At 36.6% G+C, this 19,280-nt stretch overlaps 1 pseudogene; it reads left to right on the top strand.

Moving 5' to 3' along the window:
• The window catches only part of LOC117038544 (SAFB-like transcription modulator), a 69,484-nt pseudogene extending 51,236 nt beyond the window's left edge, over positions 1-18,248 (top strand).
• The last annotated feature ends 1,032 nt before the right edge of the window (positions 18,249-19,280 follow it).

Here is a 19,280-nt window from a genome sequence, read left to right as displayed (position 1 = left end):
GATCCCCAGTGATAATGATGATGATGCTAGTATGGGACAACACACTGAAAATCATGGCCCTAGGCCAATGAATATCAACCTTGGTTAAACATTAGAATCATCTACAGAATTTTTACAAATTGATATGTCCATCCCACACCTAGACCAATTAAATTAGAATCACTAGCGGTGAGACTCAGATTTATGTACTTTTTTTATTTCCCCAGGTGATTCCAATATGTGGTCTAGACTGAGAACTCTTGCCTTAAGCTCTGAGAGGGTAGGCTCTCTGACTTAGGCAAGTGTCTAGCATATTGTAAGAGCTAAAGTAAATGATTCATGGATGAATTAATACTTTTTTCAGGTAAGTAAAATTATGGATAGAACGTTGATGGGGCAATCCACTATTCGACTCAATTGGGCAACTCAATGTTTTGTAACTTTAAAAATTTCTAAGCTTCATGAATCACTTTCTCTACTTTCATCCTCTTCAGGAATGCAGCCACATTAAAAAAGAAATATAACAGGCAGACCACCAGGCTGCCAAACAGCTCAGTAGATTTAACAAGAGGTGAGAAAGAACACAACTAACTTAGTCATTTTTTTAGGTAGCACGCTGAAGTTTGGCTAATTCCCCAAGGTACTAAATCCAACAAAAGAATACATTTTCCATTTATGATGGGCATAGCATTTCTCTCAAACCCCCGAATTAGAAAACTATTGTGAATGTGGATCCTTTTACTTAAAGAGACTACGAGAGGGTAGAAGGAGGAGGTCAGATTATTTTTAAAAGTCAACTGCTACATGGGGAATGGGAAGCATGAATTCTCCTAATTTGCCTGTTTCCATGGTAAGAAGAAAAAAATGTTAATAACTTCTTTCAAGTTATTCTGGGAAGAAAAATACATTAGGTTAAATTTTTCCCCAATATAGGAAATCTAACAGCAAATAGGACAGTCCCTTAAAAAATGAAGTCAGAACAGCGATACCATTTCCCTTCCTTTCGCACAATCCACTAGTTCTGTACATCAAATGGCTCTGCCTTTGAAAACACTATTGCAGTAACCAATTCAGCTGGGCAGCAAACATAGTGAGAAGGCAGAGAGAAAAGGGAAAAGGGTAGAAACCAAGCTACATGTTACCCATTATCTGAAGTTTGGGAGATAATATGGAAGAAAGGCCAATGAACTGAAAGGGAAAATAATGAAATACATATCAAACAGAGAGAAACAAGACTGAAAGTAAAAGAGATTCTGAACACAGGGTAGAAAATTATATCAGTAAATGAGACAGAATAGGGGAGAAAAACACCAAGCTAAGAGAACAGGAAGGGAATAACAAAAACAAAACAAAGCTACAGATAGAGAGGTAGATAAGTAGATGATAGACAGATAGATAGATAGATAGATAGATAGATAGATAGATAGATAGATAGATAGATAGATGATATTTAGATACATAGAGATGTTTATATAGCTTTATTTTATTTTCCTCAGTAATAGCAGCAAGGAAGATCAGGCTTCTATCGATGAAGCAATGTCCAAAACCCCTACAAATATATGTCCCAGGCTTTGAATCAGAAATTTAGGAGCCAGATATATTAGGAGCCAGCCCTCAAATTGCTGATTGTTGTTTATAACTCAAGTTTTAACACCTGAGTGAAATCATTCATTTTGGGATCATTACAAAGCCAAAAGTAAATGAGAGCATCCTTTCATGTATTTAGCAACATTTTCATCTTAGTTAATGATGGGCCTATTTAATCATATTATGTTAGACAATAGGACAAATTTGGATCTTATTCCTGACATCCTTGCATGAAATACTAACCTGATGTTTATAGTGAGTCCACTTACTTAGGCTTAAAAAACACACTCCAGGATTTTGTGCTCTTATCACAAAATACCAAATTTGCACTGCAGAAAGAAGTTTTCCAGAAGCTGAAACCAAAGTAGCTAGTGGCAAATTTTGGCATTTAGGGACTAATACAGGTAGCAGAATTTGGCTTTATATGTAGTTATATGCTATTGTGTGAGACAGCATATGTAAACAGTAATATGTAAACATGTAAACAGTATGGCAATACAAAATGGAAATAAAATTGTGATAAAATCAGGACAAAAAAATAATTGTAGAAAAAATAAGATGAAATGAGAGGTAAAGCCAAATGTATATTGTGAAGAAAGGTATACTTGCTAGAAGGAAATAATAAATTTGGTTTCAAGTAAATTAGCAGCCAACATGAAAGGGAAACATAGCCATGCACACAATTTGCATTGTTCTTGAAATTATCTTAAGCCATTCAAAAAAGCACCACTTTTCCTCTTATCAAGAGAAGAATTTATCTATGGTTCCTCATAAGGAGGGCACTATGAAATGTGGTAAACAATTATCTACATAACCTTACATGAAATACAACAGCTAGTTTCAAAGGGTAATTTCTTATAAGATCCCATGTGCAGACTTTAAGGCTATACTTTTTGATGATTTTCTGGAATGGAGCTATGGAGCTGTTCTGTCCTCCTATTTTAAGTTCAGAGGTGCATGCTAAATATCCTACAAAGACACCCACTTAATAAAAAAAGACAACCCTAACTCCATCTGGGAGCATAACAAGAGGGTACCAAGGGAAAGTTAAAGTTTCTGCTCCATTAAAAAAAGAAACAAAATTTCATAGACATAGACAATAGTTTAGTGGTTACCAAAGGGTAAAGGAGGAGGAGAGTGGTATATAAAGGTAAAAGGAATCAAATATATGGTGATGGAAGAAGAATTGGCTCTCAGTGGCGAATACACGTTGTGATACATAGATGATGTAAATTATAGAAGTGTATACTTGAAACCTGTGTAAATTTACTAACCATTGTCACCCCCATAAACTTTAATTTAAAAAAATGGCTTTACCCCAAGAGACAAAAAAGATCAAAGCTATAATAATTTTAACCGGGAAAAAATGTAAGTATGTGTAACCAAATACACTCCTCAACTATAAAACCAGTCTTATTATAGCAACTGCAATAGATGTGTTTACAAAATATCATTTTCTGGGCATACAACCCACCTTCTTGAATATACAAAAACCTCTTCCCAGCCCTCTTGAAATTTGGCAGGGCTATATGGTTGGCACTTATCAATGAAATGGGATTGTGTCACTTATGGGCTGAAGTAGCAAAAAATCTCTGGACAATTCTATAATCTCTCTTCTCCTGTTAGGATGCCAGAGAGAAGAACTTAGGTTGGGATCATGAAATCATAAGATTGCTAGATTGTTGAGTTATTGAATGGAATACAATGAGAAATTACCCAATCCCCCAGCAGACTTCAACTGAGTGAAAAATAAACTTTTGTTGTGTTAATCCAATGAGATTTGTTACTGCTACATAAGTTTAACCTATCATGACAAATACAGCATCCATATAAAGTTTATCTCCCTTATGAGCTCCATGATAAACTCGTTACAACACGTACTTCTAAATCACTGAAGGAGTTGATGTACTATATAGGATACTTACCCATGCCAGTAAGTGTAGGGTAACATGTACTATTAAAAAAAGTTTTGATTTTTGAATATTCTGTGAATTCCTTCTTTCTGACACTAAATAGTCCAAAGTTGAGTAAAGCCATTGTATCATTAAGGGTCCTGGCAGGAAACAGATAGCATATATTCAAATGGGCTAATTGAAGAAGATTTATGAAGATACTTTATAAAAGTGTTCACAGAGTTAAAATAATAATAATAGGGTAAGGAAAACCAACAAGTTCACATTAACATCCCAGGCTAGCAAGAGTATAGATCCATCAGCCTCCTACAGCTAAAGGGGTAAAGGAGATAACATGGTTTTCATAATCCAGGTAAAGCAGGAGCTCTAGCCTTTGGGGGAAAAAAACAAAATTGCAGGCAACTTTTGGCCTGATCTGTCTTTTCTCCAGCCTTCTGATCTTCTGTAAGTGCATCTCATTTGCTGTATGCAACAAGAAGCCAAAGCAGAGCAGAAGAGAGACTGTTACTACAGTCCAGAGAGGCCCATCATCCAAGGCACAAAAGAGGGTGGATGTGGGAAGATAATGGATCTGCAGGGAGAAGTGAAGTATAACCAGGACAGCCATTCAAAGCTATGCCATCTTCATATTAGATAATTTTTCTATTTCTGTTCTCTATAGGGGAAGAACAGTACAAAGCAATATCAAATCATTTCATGCACTCTTATTGTATCCCTAGTAGATATTATTATTTTAATGATAAAAATACCATCCCTATCAACTCCCAAAGTAGCATTAAGGTAAGGTTTGTGTAAATAACAATATTTAAAAGTTCATATTGAGCTCATGATTTTAACCCCTAGCCTATTTCTCTGTACAAACCTGTACAGAGAAATACTTAATAGGGTTCTGTAATACTTAATAGGTTTCTCCAAAAAGTAATACTTTATTAAGTTCTCCAAAAAGTGATAATTAATATAAAAAATGAGTAATGGAGAAACAAGTTAGGAGGCTATCATAATATGTCAATTAAAACTTTCTGAGGTCCTGAGGAAAGATGGAGAGGAACTGGAAAACAAGGACAGATAAGACAGATAATCTCGAGGTTGAACATATAGACTTAAAGGAATTGATTGTAGAGGATGAAGACATAAAAAAAAAAAGAAAGAAAAGAAAATGCTTTCAATTTGCCTGAGAGAATGAGCCAAGAAATCTCTGGTTCTGATCTGGCATCTTGTAGCCAATTTGAATGGACCCAATGTTTGAACACCGAGTTTATTTCAAATGGCAAACTGGCCAGCCAACTCCTGGAACATCAATGTTGTACATTTAGGAAATCGGAACAAGCTCTTCTTCACTATTCCTCAATCTTTTCTTGACAGGGAATTTACCCTCTGACCTGAGATATATAAGCTATTTTTCAAATCATTCCTATATCTCTGATCCTCAGATTTATTTCATATCTGCTCCCCATGTTCTACAGCACAAAATAACAATTCAGGGTATATTCCCTAACAGAGTCTTAGTTGCTTTCTGCTGCAAATGTAAGTAATTTACACATGACATTATCTTAGCAAATAATTTGATAACTATTAATAAAATATTATAGCACTCTTATAGATAGCTTTCTAATAAAAAGAAATATTCATAGAGCCTCAAGCAAAACTGAAAATTGGACAAAGATTGTCTTCAATGTGTCCCTCCTCTGCCAGGCACTACAAGCCTACAAGAGCCTACAAGCTACTCCCCATACAGCCCATGATTTCCTAACACAGAGACCCTTCTTGGACCTAGAATGTGACCATCCTGTGTTCTCAAATTCATTGTCTTACTTCTCAAAATCTAATCCCTCAAGTTAGTAGTATTCATTTACAAAAATAAACAAATTCTGTCTAACTTGTTACCAGATACTATAGTATCTTAAGCCTAAAGTGTTACAGTAAATAGCAGGGGATTTCATTCACTGTGACAGAACAGTGGATAAGATTTTTTTTTTTTTTTTTTTTTTTTTTTTAGTAAATGAGTTTGTTTTCTTTTTTGTTGTTTTGTTTTTCTCCAAATCCACACTATTGAAAATTAGTCTTGGGTATACTTGCTTTAAATATATAGCATGGCAATGGGGTCAAGATGGCAGAGTACGTAGGTCCTGAGCTCACCTCCTCCCATAGACACACTAAAACTACAACTAGTGATGCGTAAGAGGGGCAGAGACACAATCTGGGTAGGATTCTAACTCCAATGTGGCAATTCACGAATAGGAGGTATATCACGACTGTGATGGTCTCCCCTGAGGAGCAAGAAGTCTGAGCATCACCATGCCTCCCCCCATTCCAGGGACTTACATTAGGAGGAGGAGAGACCACATCTGGCTTTGATAATTGGAGGGGCTTACATCCAAGAGGGTCAAAACAGTTATAAGAAAATGAGCCTTTAGTCTTAAAGGACCCATGCACATCTCACTCACTACAAGATTCAGGTCAGAGGCAGCATTTTGAAAAGTACCTGGGTCATACATGAAACAAAAAAGTACACTGACTAACTATAAGGTGAATCCTGGAGAGACAGGGATCAGGAGGAACTCTCTCCACAGATGGAAGTTCTCGCAGGCACCGCTGTTTCTTTGTTTCTTTTGATGTGCTCTCCTTCTACCTGGTTAGCCTGGCACAGGCAGGTGCCAAATATGACACGCTCCATTAACCTGGCTAATACCATTCAGCCTCACCTGGCATTTCACTGAGGTTTCACCTTGTCCAACCTGTCCACCCAGGCCACAACCCATCTTAAGCAGCTCCAGCCCAGGCCAAACACACAGCAATTGGCCTCAGCTTACATGTAGCACCTGTCAAGTGGCACCAACGCTAGCACACATGACAGCCAGCCCTGGCTTGCATTTAATTCTTCCCAAGTAGTTCCAGACCCCATATATGCAGCAGCTGGCCTTGGCCTGCACCAGCACCCAACCCAAATAGCTCCACAACTGACAAACCTAGTAGGGAGCCTCGGCTGGCACTGGATCCCCTCCAAAGCATCTCCCAATCTCTGGGGTGAGCCCCACATACCAGATCATCTGCATCAGTCAGAGCCAGTACTTGCAGGCAGTTGACATGGGGGTGAATCCCACCCACCAGCATGGAAGCAGAAATTGCAGCTCAACTGCAACAGAAGGTCACACACAACTCACACAGGTGAGACCCGCAAAGCACCTAGTTCTGGTGACTGGTGTGTATGTTTGTGTGTGTGTGTGTGGGGGGGGGATTGGGGGTTACACCACTGGAATGCACAAAACACCGTCTACATAGGGCCACTCTTTTAAGACCAGAAGATGTACTAATCTACCTAATACATAGAAGTAAACAGAAAGATAGACAAAATGAAAAGACAGAAGAACATGGTCCAAAGAAACAGAAAAAAAATAAAAAAAGGACAATATCTCTGAAAAAGAACAAAGTGAAACAGACAAGCAATGTACCAGATAAAGCAATGGTTAAAAGATGCTCAATGAACTCAGGAGAAGAATGGATAAGCTCAGTGAGAACTTCAATGAAGAAAAAGAAAATATAAAAAAAGAACAATAAGAACTGAAGAATACAATAACCAAAATGAAAAATACACTAGAGAGAATCAAGAGCTGATTAGATGATACATAAAAATAAATCAGTAATCTGGAAAAAAAACCAGAAATTATATGATTTCAACAGCAAAAAGAAAAAAATAATTAAAAAAAATAAGTATAGTTTAAGGCATCTCTGGGACAACATCAAGCATACTAACAACATTCATATCATAGGGGTCCCAGAAGGAGCAGAGAGAAAGGGACAGAAAACCAATGTGAAGAAATAATCACTGAAAATTTCCCGAACTTGGTGAAGGAAAATGACATCCAAGTCCAGAAAGCACAGAGAACCTCAAAGAAAATGAATCCAAAGAAACCCACACCAGACACATCAAATTAAGATGCCAAGAGTTAAAGATAAAGACAGAATCTTAAAAGCACCAAGAGAAAATCAGTGAGTTACATACTAGAGGACCCTGATAAGACTATCAGCTGATTTTTCAGCAGAAATATTGCAGGCTAGAAGGGATTGGCAAAAAATATTCAGTGATGAAAGAAAGAGAGAAAGAAAAAAAAAAAAAAACTACAACCAAGAAAACTGTCCCCAGCCAGCTTATCATTCCAAACTGAAGGAGAGATAAAGAATTTCTCAGACAAGCAAAAGTTAGAGGAGTTCATCATCACTAAAATGACACTACAAAAAATGTTAAAAGGACTTCTTTAAGTGGAAAATAAAAGGCCAGAACTGAAAATAAGAAAACATAGAAAGAAAAAAAATCTCACTAGTAAAGGAAAATATTTATTAAAAGCAGAGAATCAACCAATTATAAAACTACTGTGAAATATAAAAGACAAAAGTAATAAAATCATGTGTATTTATAATAATGAATTAAGGGAGGTACACACACCAAAAAAAAAAGTGAAAAACATGACATCAAAAAAATAAAATGTGTGTGTGTCTGGGGGTTAAGTAAATATTACTTTTAGAATGTGTTCCAACTTAAGCAACTACAACTTAAAATAGACTGCTATAAACGCAGGTTGTTATATATAAATCTCATGGTATCCACAAACTAAAAACTATCATAGATACAAAAAATAAAGAGAAAGGAATCCAAACAGACCACCAAAGAAGCTCATCAATTCACAACAGAAGGAGGGAAAGAGAGGAAAAAAGGAGCAGAGAACTACCACAACAATCAAAATCTATTAACAAAGTGGCAATAAGTACATGCTTATCAATGATAAATGTAAAGTGACTAAATGCTCCAATCAAAAGGCACCCAAGTAGGATAGCTGAATGGATAAAACAAACAAGCAAACAAACAGACGAAAATATGCAAGACCCATACAGATGCTGCTTATAGGAGACTCATTTCAAATCCAAAGACACACAAATTGAAAGTGCAGTGATGGAAAAAGATATTTCAAGCAAATGGACACAAAAAGAAGCCTGAATTAAGTAATATATATATATATATATATATATATATATATATATATATATATATATATATATATATATATAATTTTAAACACTATAAAATGGAATTTTTCTTTAAAGTCTGTGTGATATGGCCACCTTTGTTGTATATACTTATAGGTAGACATATTTGCTCCTTTTTTTTCAGACAAAAAAGACTTTAAAACAAAGTCTGTAACAAGAGACAGAGAAGAACATTATATAATGATAGAGGGATCAATCCAGCAAGACAATATAACACTTGTAAACATCTATGCATTCAACATGGCAGCCTCTAAATACATAAAGAAAATATTAACAGACATAAAGGAAAATATTGAAAAAAATACAATAATAGTAGGGGCTGTTAACACCCCACTTACATCAATGGATATAGATCATCCAGACAGAAAATCAAGGAAACAGAGACCTTAAATGACACATTAGTTGAGGTCAACTTAACAGCTATTTAGAGAACTTTCCAACCACAAGAGCAGAACACACATTTTTTTCAACTGCATGTGGAATATTCTTCAAGATATACCACATGCTAAGCCACAAAACAAGCCTTAATAAAATTAGGAAGATTGAAAGCATATCAAGCATGTCTTCACAAAATTATGAAACTAGAAATCAATTACAAGAAGAAAATTATATAGAAATGGCGGCATGTGGTGAGATTCTTGAAATCTCCCCTGGAATTTACAACTGAACAACTGTAATTCCACAAAGGACTCCCTACACAGCAGAGAGGCAAGACAAAGAGACATGTAACTGAAAACATCTAAAGGTGGGCAATTGGGCGAATTGGGGGGGGGGTAAGTGGGAAGTGTAGAGATGCCGGTTGCGCAGGCGCAGGACGCAGATCAAGCTCAGAGCTCTGAACTCCCTGCATTCTGGAGCTACCAAAGCTCCGGGAGAGGGAATAATTCTGATTGCTAGTGCCCCCCTTATGGCCTACAGACCCTCCTGAGGGATCAGCATATAATGCAGCTGAACCCAATGCTCATGGAAGTGATCCCTGAGCAAACACTAAGGGAAGAAGGGTGAAAACAGAGATTTAAGCCCTCACTGCCAAGCAGAGGATGCAAGCAAGGCTTAGGCACAGAGCCTAGCCGACTCCTCCCTTCCTCCCAGGGATCACCCTACCCCCACCTGGCGTGTGCTAGAAGTGGAACGGTAGCAGTGTCAGATCAAAAGAACAGAATTTGCAATTCTGAGACTGCATCCCACAGCCAATGTCTCACAGCCCAACTAGTTCTGGTGAAGGGGAGGGAGTCCTGGGGGCTATGCTGGTGGCCACCAGCATTGCTAACAGCCACTTCTCAAAGGCCAGACCACCCCCGCCTCCACCTATCTGGGCCAATGCCTACAGGGGGAAAAAGAGCAAATGAAACACACAGGCTCTGAATCTGGTACAGGAAGACCTTTGGAACTTCAGAAGCTTTATTCATCTCCCCACAGAGGTGGTGCCCTGAGACCCAGGCAACCTGCTCACAGAGGAGAAGCCCACCTTCCAGGGAATACCTGCATTGCTTAAGAAGCCAGAACAGTGCAGATGAAATATAACACTAGAGTGTGAGAGCGAATCAAAGGCTGCAGTTGGAGAGAAAATAAAATATTCTACGAACATCTACTAGAAAACAAAGGAAAGACATTTTCCTACAAACTTGTTGTAGAACCCACTCCTTTAGCTGTCTAGGAAGAGAAATAAACACAATAATTGCTATTAGTAACCAAGGTAACAAGACAGCTCAGAAAGAAAATGAAAAGTCTCCAGAAAATGAACTTAAAGACATGGAAATATGTGACTTAAATGACAGAGAGTTCAAGACTGCACTTCTGAAAAAAACTCAATGAGAAGCAAGAAAACAAATCAAGCAGTGTAATGAACTCAAAAACACAATCAATGAACAAAGTGAACATTTTACCAAAGAGACTGAAATTTTTAAAAAGAACCAAATAGAATTTCTGGTGATTAAGAAGTCAATAAAAGAAATGAAGAATGAAATAGCCAGCTTAGATAATAGAGCTGACCAGATGGAGAAAAGAATCAATGATACTGAACACAGAAATATGGAAATGACACAGATGGAAGAAGAGAGAGACTTGAGACTTAAAAGAAATGAAAGAACTCTACAAGAACTTTCTGACTCCATCAGAAAGACCAATATAAGAATAACGGGCATACCAGAAGGAGAAGAAAGGGACAAGGGAACAGAGAGTATATTCAAACAAATAGTTGCTGAGAACTTCAAAAAACTTGTGGAAAGAACTGGATCCTTGAATCCAAGAAGCAAATAGAAGACCTAATTACCTCAACCCCAACAGGCCTTCTCCAAGGCATATTGTATTGAAGCTGTCAAAAATTAACGACAAAGACAGAATCCTCAAGGCAGCCAGGGAAAAGAAGACGGTAACCTACAAAGGAAATCCCATTAGATTATCATCAGATTTCTCAGCAGAAACTCTACAAGCCAGGAGGGAGTGGAACCAAATATTCAAAATATTGAAAGAAAGAAATTATGAGCCAAGAATAATGTATCCAGCAAAGATATCCTTTAGATATGAAGGAGGAATAAAGACCTTTCCAGACATAGAGAAGCTGAGGGAATTTTCTAACACAAGACCTGCACTACAAGAAATATTGAAGGAGGATATTCAATCAGCAAAAATAGGAATAATTTGTGCCACAAAAGCATAAAAGAGGGGAGAGTAAAGGTCTGAACAGTCATAAGGGAATGGAGAAAGTAAGCATGCTGAAGAAAATGAAATGCTCTAAATATCAAACTATCTCTTACATAAACTTAAGGGTAACAACTCAAAAAAAAATAGAGAACTGAAATATATAACATAATATAAGAAGAAACAGTGGGAAAATCATCATAGAATACCTGAAATACTAGACAGCTACACTGAAATAATAGACAGCAACAAAAAGGCAAAGAAACAATGGAGACACAGTCCTACCAGAAAACCAAAGATACAATGATAGGAAATCCTCACATATCAATAATCACCCTAAATGTAAATGGACTGAACTCTCCCATAAAAAGGAACAGAGTAGCAGATTGGATCAAAAAACTAAACCCCATCATATACTGCCTCCAAGAGACACATCTCAGCTACAAAGATAAACACAGACTCAAAGTGAAAGGGTGGAAATTGACACTCCAAGCAAATGGTATCCAGAGAAAATCAGATGTAGCAATACTGATATCAGATGAAACAGACTTTAGGAGAAAAAAGGCAACTAGAGACAAAGATGGACATTTCATAATGATAAAGGGGACTACACAACAAGAAGATATAACAGTCATCAATATTTACGGCCCCAATGTGAAACATAGCAAGCAACTACTAAATGAAGTAAAGGGAGAAATTGACCAAAACACAGTCATAGTGGTGGACCTAAGTACATCATTGACGGTTATGGAAAGATCACCCAAACAGAAAATAAATAAAGAAATGAGACATTAGATGAAATGAACATGATTGACATTTATAGAGCACTTCACGCTACAACATTAGACTATATTCTTTTCTAGTGTACATGAAACATTCACAAGGATAAACCATATATTGGGACACAAAACTAGCCTCAGTAAATTTAAGAAGATTGAAATCATACCAAGCATATTCTCTGATCACAACGTTTGGAAATTGGATATCAACCGCAAAACGAAAGGAGGAAAAACCACAAATACGTGGGGATTAAACAACATACTTTTAAAGAACGACTAGATCAAAGAACAAATTAGAGAAGAGATCAAAAGATACATAGAAACAAATGAGAATGAAAATACATCCTATCAAAATTTTGGGGATGCAGCGAAAGTAGTTTTAAAAGGGAAATTTATATGATTACAGGCCTATCTCAAGAGAGAAGAAAAATCCCAGATAAATAACCTCATGTTATAACTTAAAGAACTAGAAAAAGAAGAACAAAAGAAATCCAAAGTCAGCATTAGGAAAGAAATAATAAAAATCAGAACAGAACTAAATGAAATAGAGAACAAAAAGACAATAGAAAAAATTAATGCAACAAAGAGCTGGTTCTTTGAAAAGACTAATAAAATTGACAAACCATTGGCTAGACTTATTAAGATAAAAAGAGAAAAGAAACAAATAAACAAAATCAGAAATCGAAAGAGAGTAACTTATCACAGATGCAACAGAAATACAAAGGATCATCCAAGAACAAAATGAAGGACCACATGCTACCAAATTCAATAACCTAGAAGAGACGGAAAAATTCTTGGAAACATATAGCCTTCCTAGGCTGAATAAGGAAGAACTGGAAAATCTAAATAGACCAATCACCAGTAACGAAATTGAATCTTTCATCAGACACCTTCCCAAAAGCAAAACTTTGGGACCAGATGGCTTCACTAGTGAATTCTACCAAACCTTCAAAGAGGATCAAATACCAGTGTGGCTCAAATTCTTCCAAAACATTGAAGAAGAGACAGTACTCCCTAACTCATTTTATGAGGCCATTACCCTGATACCAAAACTTGGTAAGGATAACACAAAAAAAGAAAATTACAGACGAATATCTCAAATGAATACACATGCAAAAATCCTAAACAGAATTCTAGCCAATCGAATACAACAATGCATTAAAAAGATTATTCATCACGACCAAGTGGGGTTTATCCCCGGGGCACAAGGATGGTTCAACATCCGCAAATCCATCAATGTGATACATCACATAAACAAAATAAAGTACAGAAATCTTACGATTATATCAATTGATGCAGAAAAAGCGTTTGACAAGACACAACATCCATTTATGATTAAAACACTTAATAAAATAGGCATAGAAGGAAAATACCTTAATATTATAAAGGCCATATATGACAAGCCCTCAGCTAATCTCATAATTAATGGTGAAAAACTGAAGCCCTTTGCTCTATGCCCAGGTACACAACAAGGCTGTGCCCTATCACCTCTGCTTTTCAACAGAGTACTGAAAGTCCTAGCCAGAGCAATCAGGCAAGAGAAAGAAATGAAAGGCATCAAAATTGGGAATGAAAAAGTTAAAGTGTCACTTTTTTGCAGATGACATGATGCTATATGTAAAAACCTAAAGACTCCACCAGAAAACTATTAGAAACAATAAATGAATACAGTAAAATTGCCGGCTACAAAATCAATGTACAAAAGCCCATTGCATTGTGATATACTAACAATGAAATCTCAGAAAGAGAAATTAAAATAAAATTTCTTTTGCAATTGCAACAAAAAGAATAAAATACCTAGGAACAAACTTAACCCAGAATGTGAAACACCTATATGCTGAAAACTATAAGACATTTTTAAAAGAAACTGAAGACGACACACAAAAAAAATGGAAAGACATTCCATGTTCGTGGATTGGAAGAATGAGCATAGTTAAATGGCCGTATTACCCAAAGTAATATACAGATTTAATGCAATCCACACCAAAATCCCAATGGCATTTTTATAAAGAAATTGATAAAAAAAAAAAAAATCATTAGATTTGTATGGAACCACAAAAGACCCTGAATAGCCAAAACTATCCTAAGAGAAAAGAACAATGCTGGAGGTATCACACTCCCTGACTTCAGCTTGTACTGGAGAGCAACAATAATCAAAACAGTACAGTATTGACAGAAAAACAGACACACAGACCAATGAAATAGAATTGAGAATGCAGAAAGGAAAACATATAAATCTGAACAGATAATTTTCGACAGGAACCCAAAAACATACATGGAGAAAATACAGCCTATTCAATAAATGTTGCTGGGAGAATTGGAAAGCCACATTCAAAAGAATGAAACTAGACTGCTGTCTATCACCCTGTACCAAAATTAATTAAAAATGGATCAAAGACTTAAGCATAAGACCTGACACAATAAACTGCATAGAAGAAAATATAGGTACTAAACTTATGGACCTTGGGTTCAAAGAGCATTTTATGAATTTGACTCCATAGGCAAGGGAAGTAAAAGGTAAAATAAATGAATGGGACTATATCAAACTAAGAAGTTTCTGCACAGCAACAGAAATCTTCAACAAAATAAAGACCCAACCAACCAAATAGGAGAAGATTTTTGCAAACAACGCTTCCAATAAGGGGCTAATATCCAAAATATATAAGGAACTCATACAACTTAACAACAACAACAACAACAAAACAAACAATCCAATTAAAAAATGGGCAGAGGACCTGAAGAGACATTTCTCCAAAGAGGACATACAAATGGCCAATAGACATATGAATAAATGCTCAACATCAGAGAAATGTAAATAAACATCACAATGAGATATCACCTCATATCAGTTAGAGTGGCTATCATCAACTAGACAAATAGTAACAAGTGTTAGAGAGACTGTGGAGAAAAAGAAAACCACATACACTGTTGGTGGGAATGCAGGTTGGTGCAGCTGCTATGGAAGACAGTGTGGATGTTCCTCAAAAAATTACGAATAGAATTACCATATGACCCAGCAATCCCTCCCCTGTGTAGCTACCCAGAAAATCTGAAAACATTTATCCATAAAGACATGTGTGCTCCAATGTTCATTGCAGCTTATTTTACGGTGGCCAAGACATGGAAACAACCAAAATGTCCTTTGATAGATGAATGGATAAAGAAGTTGTGGCATATATACACAATGGAATACTACTCTGACATAAGAAAAGATGAAATAGTAACATTTGTGACAACATGGATGGATATTGAGATTATATTGCTCAGCGAAATAAGTCAGACAGAAAATGTCGAGACCATATGATTTAACTGGCATATAAAACTGAAAACAACAAGAACAACAACAAAAAACAAACAAATGAAGAAACAAAAACTCATAGACACAGACTATAGTTTAGTGGTTACAGAGTCTAAAGGGGGAGTGGCATGGTAGATGAGGCTAAAGGGGATCAAATATATGATGATGGACTGAGAACTTACTCAGGGTGGTGAACACACAATGTGATATATAGATGATGTATTACAGAATTGTACACGTGAAATCTCTGTAACTTTATGAACCACTGTCACCCCAATAAACTTGAAGAAATAAAAGATGCAGAAGTTGAGGTGTTTATTTCAAATACACTGTACTAATTTTTTACCAATAAAGATATTTTAACCCCCAAAAAAGAAGAAAATTATGAAAAACGCAAACATGTGGTGGTTAAACAATATGCTACTAGACCATCAATTGGTTGACAAAGATATCAAAGGGTAACTCAAAAAATATCTTGAGATAAATAAGACTAGTAGAACAATATTCTAAAATTTAATGGACATAGCAAAAGCAGTTCTAAGAGGTAAGTTCATAGAGATAAAACCTACCCCAGAAACAAGATAAATCTCAAATAAACAATCTAAGCATACACCTAAAGAAACTACAAAAAGCAGATGGGACAAGGCAGATTGGGAAGCCACAGTTAGAGCCTGCACATGAGGGGTCAGCAAGTACCCTTCTGCAGAGCCTCTGCCCCTGCAGTACAGGCCAGGCCAGGTCTGCAACTGGCTGCCACAGCCCAGTGGGACTCCTCCCTCTTCTGCAATGTCCCCCCAAGGCAGCAAAGGCTGCAACTGCCAATGCGGCCTCCCAAGGGCAATCATGGAAACTCAGGAGTCACTTGCTCCCCAGCCTATAGTGATGGTTATTGAAGAGGAAGGTGGCAGTCCACATAATGTTGAATTAACTGTTTCAACTAGTACTCCAAAGAAGAAATCAACCAAAGTCTAAGGTAAAAATTAGGAAGAAGGTGAGTTGAGTGGAGATGCTTCTGTGGAAGATGATGATTTTGTCAAGGGTGGTGAGGACAAAGAAAATCAGAAAGCTCTTCAAAGGAATCTAAAGACAGGAAGACATCATCTAAAGATGACAAAGGAAGTACAAGTAGTACTAGTGGTATCAGTGGAAGCTCTACTAAAAATATCTGGATTAGTGTACTTTCTTTTAATACCAAAGCTGCTCATTTAAAGAACCTGTTTGGCAAATATGGAAAGGTTCTGAGTTCAAATGCTCAAAGTCCTGGGGCAAAGTGCTATGGCATAGTAACTATGTATTCAAGCACAGAGGTGTGCAAATGTATTGCACATCTTCATCTCACATCTTCAACTCCATGGACAACTGATTTCTGTTGACAAAGTTAAAGGTGATCCTTCTAAGAAAGAATTGAAGAAAGAAAATGATGAACAGAGTAGTTCAAGAAGGACTGGAGACAAAAAAGAAAATATATGAGTGATAGAAATAGCAAGACACAGCCTCTCGCAAAGAAGAAGAAAAAATGTCATCTGAGAAATCTGGAAAAAAAAAAAAAAGGAAAGCAAGGATACTAAGAAAATAGAAGGTTCAGAGTCCCGGACAAATGGTAATACTAAACCAAACTAAAGACGATCATTGTAAGCCATAAAGAAGAGGAAGATATGAGAAAAATCATGGAAGAATCAAGGAAAAGGAGAGAGCTAGCTTAGATTTTTAAAAAGGGGCAAAGACCACTGAAGGAAAGACATTTTGCCTTTTGAAAAGATTAAGGAACAGAGACTGAGAGAACATTTAGTTCATTTTGAAAGACTGCGACAAGCAGTTGAACTTCGAAGACAAAGAGAGATTGCAGAAAGAGCATCAAGAGTGAGAACACATTAGAATAATTCATGAACGGGAAGAATGAAACCACTTACAGAGAGAGAAAGAGAGAGATTCTAGAAATTGAAAGGCAAAAACTAGAGAGAGAGAGAGACAATAGAACACGAACACTTGGAAAGGGAATGCATTCATATTGAATAGAAATGTCATAAGAAAGCTGAATGTATTGCTTGAGAATGAGAGGAACTGAGAAGACAACAGCAGCAGCTTCATTAGGAACAAGAGAAAAGGAATTATTTGACATACGCATGTGATGTAGATCATAGGTGAGATGATCCTTACTGGAACAAAAATAAAAAGTTCTATCTAGATACAGATGCATGATTCAATCATGGATCTGACTACTCTCACCTACAGAACAGATTTAATGACCTTGATCACTGAGAGAGGACAAGTTTCCTGAGAGTTCAAAAGCACAGTCTTCATCTTTTGAAAGGTAAGAATATTTTATTCGTCAAAGTGAAGAGAAAAAACCACATCCTACTACATGAAGAAAAGATCCAGGTTTTGAAATGTATCCCGAACATTTCAGAGATTCCAGAAAAAATGAGCCTCCACCACCAAGAAACAAACTTAGAGAAACAGACAGGCCAAGTACTAGGGGAATGAGATGAGAGAAGAACTATAATCATTCATGACAGGCCCAATATCATTCACCCTAGACATCTTCAAGAAGCAGGGCTCAATCCATCTAGACCAATGACCTGGAAAATGAAGGAGGCATGTCCAACAACAAGAGGGAAACAAGAATTGAAAGGCCAGAACAATCTGGGAGAGAAGTGTCAGGTCACAGTGCAAGAAAAGCTTCCCCTGGGAGTCACAGCAGTGCTTCAGGCTATGGAAATGGAGAGGGAGACAGAGTCATCACAGATTGAGGAAGTGAAGCACAGCACTATCCTGAAGAACAACATGTGGTTGAATGCCATGGACTGAACACAAGTAGACCAAGTAAAGAGTGTCATGGTCCACCTTCTCAAGGGCCTGGCTGTCATGATGCAAGGCGAATGGGTGATAGCCAGACAGGTGCAGGCATGATAAGCCAACATACAATTAATGCATCCCCAATTAATAATATCGGACAAATCAGTGGCAATGCCATGCTCTGGATTTAAGCCATTTAAGGGTAGACCTCCATGATGATTCTGAAAATTAGTTCTCTGCCATAGTTTCAAGATAATGTATTGGAATTTCCTGTAAATTTCACTTGACTACTTATGAAGAGGACCTCTGACTTGCTGGAGTGTTCTGTTGGACTTTTCTTTTTTCTCCTTTTTAAAAATTTAACATGGTTGTTTTTCTCAATTTTGGAGATGTTTAAATACTTCTGTTGTAACTTTTAATAGTTTTGTGTATCATTCAACTTTTTTCTTGCAGCACCAAGACATTAGAAAAGACTGGAATCAAAACCATTTTGTTTAATGCTGTGTGAATATAAACAGTAGTTTGAAGCTGTGTGGTAGTAGTGCTCTTTGCAGCACTAGCTGTGTGCTATCAGACTCTAGAGTTACTTCTTGCCATCAAGCATTTTCAGCCTCCACTTTGAAGGCTATCTAAGCTTAAAAGGTCTGCTGTATAATTTTTAGAGAATGAGATTGTTCCTTGCATTTCTGAATATTACATAACCGATGGTTCAGAAGGCACTGTTACAGTAAATACACCCATGTATCCTGGTTTTAAAAATGTAATCTTTTTTTTTTAAATAAACCTTCCTAGTCTATTAAGAAAAAGAAACTACAAAAAGCAGAACCAAAAAGGGCAAAAGTTAGTAGAAGGAAGAAAATAATAAAGATCAGTGTGGAAATTTATGAAATAAAAACTAAAATATAATAGAGAAGATCAATGGAACTAAGAGCTAGTTCTCTGAAAAGATAAACAAAATTGACAAAACTTTATCCAGACTCATCTAGGAAAAAAGGGACATGGCTAAAACAAATAAAATCAGAAATGAAAGAGAAGTTACAATCAACACCACAGAAATACGAACGATTGTAAGTGAATACTACGAGCAACTATACATCAACAAATTGACAATCTGAAAGAAACAGACACATTTTTTAAAATGTACAATCTTCCAAGACTGAACCAGGAAACAAACAGAATCTGAACAGACTGATTACTAGTAACAAAATTGAATCAATAATCAAAAAACTCCCAACAAACAAAAGTCCA

The sequence above is a fragment of the Rhinolophus ferrumequinum genome, chromosome X (genome assembly GCF_004115265.2).
Source record: "Rhinolophus ferrumequinum isolate MPI-CBG mRhiFer1 chromosome X, mRhiFer1_v1.p, whole genome shotgun sequence".
NCBI classification, from domain to species: Eukaryota; Metazoa; Chordata; class Mammalia; order Chiroptera; family Rhinolophidae; genus Rhinolophus; species Rhinolophus ferrumequinum.
Note: the sequence above shows the minus strand (reverse complement) of the source record. Positions and strands in the feature narration are given on the sequence as shown.